Source organism: Hordeum vulgare, chromosome 2H, assembly GCF_904849725.1.
Source record: "Hordeum vulgare subsp. vulgare chromosome 2H, MorexV3_pseudomolecules_assembly, whole genome shotgun sequence".
Lineage (NCBI taxonomy): Eukaryota > Viridiplantae > Streptophyta > Magnoliopsida > Poales > Poaceae > Hordeum > Hordeum vulgare.
The window spans coordinates 197,521,308-197,525,465 of record NC_058519.1 but is presented as its reverse complement, the minus strand read 5'-3'; positions in this window follow the sequence as shown (position 1 = coordinate 197,525,465).

Below are 4,158 nucleotides of genomic sequence, written 5' to 3'. Positions count from 1 at the left end.
AATCAACGAAAGCAACCCTTGCAACACCATTCCCCTTGTTTGTCGGTGATGGCTCCATCTCTATCAGCCCACCCGCACCCTCAATATAGATTCCAAATCCAGTGAAAACAAAGGTGACGCGGTCAGATCTAAATCAATATGGGGTAGTGTTTCAAATTCAGTCACCTTCAATGCCGCAACCAAGAACGATAGCTCCACCACCCGCAGTCTACCGTCGTCGCCCGCCACTGAGAACGAAGAGGGGAGCAGTGAGGGTTTAGTCCGGCACGGGGGCACATCTCACTTGATGCACTACCAAATTAAGTTGGACCCACGTTCCTTAATATAAGCTCATTCAGTTTACGACCGTTTTATTGACCGGTCGGACCTAGCTTATTTCTGCCTTAAAACATCACACAACAACTTTTCTTATAACCAATTGTATTGTTTCCTTCCATAACATGTTCAAAAACATCACGCATGAGGTAAGTTGCCCCACTTATCAGGATATCAGGTTGGCCCACTAGTTAAGAGGTAATGGTCAAAGGCTTTGACAAGATGGTGGTGCTCTTTTGGCCTTTTGTGACGACGTGGTGGAGGGGGAGGGAAAAAGTGAGCAAAGTTAGTTGGCATGGGAAAAACTGAGGAGAACTAAGAACCAGGGCATGAAAATAGAAATCCCTTTTTGAATTTGGGTTGGTTAATTTTTTGATCTTTGATTTTTTTAGATTTTCTATGATGTTTTTCTTTTGTTGTTTCGTTTCATGGCGACTTAGGCTGATTTCTAAATTTCCTTGTTTGGGGTAAGTCAATTTTTCTTAGGCTGGATTTTTTACTAGCCCCTGCTTGGGATAAGTCAATTTTTGTTAGGATGGATTTTTTACATGCCTCGTTTTGGGGTAAGTTGATTTTTAAATTTGGCTTGAAGCGCGTTACAAATTGTTTTTCTTGTATGCATTTTTCGCTTATGTTTTTCTTTTGTATTTTTTAGTCGGTTCTCTTTTTACACGCGTACTTTTGCATCACTTTAGTTATATATAAGTCATCTAAAATTATTTAGTAGTCAGCCATTTGTTTTCATTGATGATTTTAGTTTTGAGATGCTCCTTTTTTCTGTTATGTTTTGTGAGTTCTTTTGGATTGAGTGTCTCCTACTGATCACATAGATGGTTCGATCGGAAGCCATTACGTGTGGGACCCAGCCTTTCCCTCTCTCCATTTGTTTTTTTATTCAATATTTTTGTTTTTATTTGTTTTATACTTTATTTTATCAGTTAGTTTTTCTTTTCTTTTTTGGTTTTTTTGGAACATGGGTGAGTGTAAATGTATACAAAAATATAATATAAAATGTGTGCAAAAATATACTATTATATTGAGTGTAAATGTATAGTAAAATGTTCGTGTAATGTCATAATCTTTTCAAATGCTTCGCAGGAGTTATTCATACACAATTGAGCGGCAATGGCAATCTACCATAGAAGAGGATTCATTTATCTTGCCTATTCATCATAGGGATGATAGGATGAGGTATGACACGAACCGGTGGCGATGCCATCACTCTCTTAGAAGTCATCAATCTTCATCATGGGATACTATGATTGTGGAGGAAAGTGGCTGAATTAATGTAGAAATATGTAGGCTTATATAATCGTGTTGTGAATTTTATATGGGCATAGTGGGTAGCAACAAAAGTAACTGTATTTTAAATATTGGTTTTGGCAGTCTAGGTGTCCATACCCGTGTGTTGTGATGGCCTTTTGAAATATTAAAAGCTGGAGTTATACAAAGATAATGCATGTTAAATTTCACATGTAGATATAATATAACAGAGGCACAATCGACTAATAATTGAAGTCCACTCAAATAACAAAAAGGCAAGTTGATGGTGTCTACATATAAACATCTAATTGATGCCCTTAACAAATTCTTGGAAAAGATCTGAAAAGTTGTCTTTGACTTCATTCACATGAAGTTTCAACAAGTATAATAAAAAATATCTCCTCTCAACTCATGTCCATCATGCACAAGAAATATATGTAGTTAGCGTAAATAATTCACGCCGAACGTCTTAAAACGTGTAATAGAGAATACTCACCGCGCAAACTAGCTTCACCAGTTCTTTACCATTCCACCAGAGCATAAAATGAAAAATAAAATACCCACACACAACCATGTAATTCCCCAAATTAACATGATATTAAATATAGTTATAATAGAAATAAATATTTGTATTTTGAATTTTAGGATAATGAAATAAATATATTTTTTGCCGTTTTATGCTTGTTGGAATACCATACGACCATAAACATTGTCAATTAGATATATCGGAATTCCAACTAGGTTGCTTTATTTCGAGTGGTTCTTTGAATTCCCTTGCAAAACTTCTAAGTTTTACTAAATGTCTGAGTTTTAACCTTTGGCGAATTTGATGTATGGATAGGGTCAAGAATATATAGACGACATGCCTCTTTATCGATGATGTCCAAAATGTATCATCATATGAATGCATACAGAAGATAAATCTACAAGTGGTAGCTATAAAAAATAACAATAAACCATAACAACAATGAAAAAAGCTCTTACTTACAAAAAGGATTGATATGGTCGACTAGAGGTGGGGGTGAATAGGATATACAAATTTTATCCTTTTTGTCAGTTATAGGGATAAGTGGATAAACATGGTTCACTTGATATGCAACTAGGTGAACATAACCAATATGACAAACAAAAGTAGTACTGAAAATGCTAGGAATAACAATAAATAGCAAGCTAACTATCATACAAAGCAAGGTAAAGTGTGCGAAAGTATTAAGAGCAAGTGAGACGAGGATGCGGATTTTATCCCGAAGTTCACTCTTCTTTGGGGAATAGCTAATCTTAGTTTAGAGCATTGTCGGAGCCAAAGCTTGCGGAATGCCATGGAAGGCTCACCGTATCTCTTTCGAGCCAGCCCCAACGGATGAGCCTCTAACCGCCTAGGAGCCCAAGCTCCAAGAGTAGCAAGTCAATGGTGAACAAATGTTGTGAGGAACCTTTTATAGTTTTGTTGACTCATGGGGGTTTTCTGCCCGTTGCACCCCGTGTGCACGGGCTAAGTCAACCCCGTGTGCATGGGGTACTCACACACTAAATTGCCACCCCGTGTGCACGGGGGTACTCAGGGAGTTTTGAGGTACCCTGTGAACACGGGATACTCATAGAGTTATTGACCCCCGTGTGTGTGAGGGTCAAAAGGCCCCGGGCATACGGGGTGTCCAGAAAGTCTCTCTTGAGACTAGCTGAGTACCCGAGCATGCCACTAAAACAACATATGGATGGTGGAAGTGATAGGAAGGCTGGTGTATATGTTTTGGAAGTATTTGCGCACAACACGAATTCACGAAGACCACTCTAAATAGTGAGGTATTTCTTACGATCAAATGGAACCAAAAAAAAACCTTTGAGTCCTCGTAATAACCACACATTAGAAATTTTTGGATTGGGGGGAGGGGTCACACACCTCCATCAAGAACATCATGGATCCTATATCTTGAGATAAACTTTAGCAACCAATATTAGTTCACTAACCATATTTTCATCACACCAAAATACAATTAAGTGCCACATGCACTTTCAATCTCCCCTTTTTGGTGCATTGATGACAACATGGTTACGACATGGCTTTAATGCATAATGAATTGAAAAGCCATGACAAAAAACAAAAAATTGATCATAACAGCTACCCCTACATGTTTGCATGGGTATAACGAAAAATGCTTGAGTATGCATCAAGCACACACATAGGAGGCTCCCCAATAACGAAAAAATCATGTGATCAAACATATATAATCTACACGGTACCTAGATCACATGCAAGGAGTGTGGTGAGCAAGGATAGTGAGACATAAAAAATAATAACATGACCATATGCCAAGTGATAAAAAAACAAATAAGACTAATTGATCCATAAGCAACATAGTCTCACACAAAGATAAGATAGAGTAGCTCAACACCACACACGAGAAGCAAATAATAGTATCTCAAGCCAAATAAATACCATGATGAAAGAACGAGGCCTTGAGATATCACATTCATAAACTCCTAAACCACTTCACCCCCTTTGTCATCAAGAAAACAAAATGTAAAAGGTGATGGAAACAAAATCACTAGACAAGAGGAGGAATGCTCGAAGCATCATCA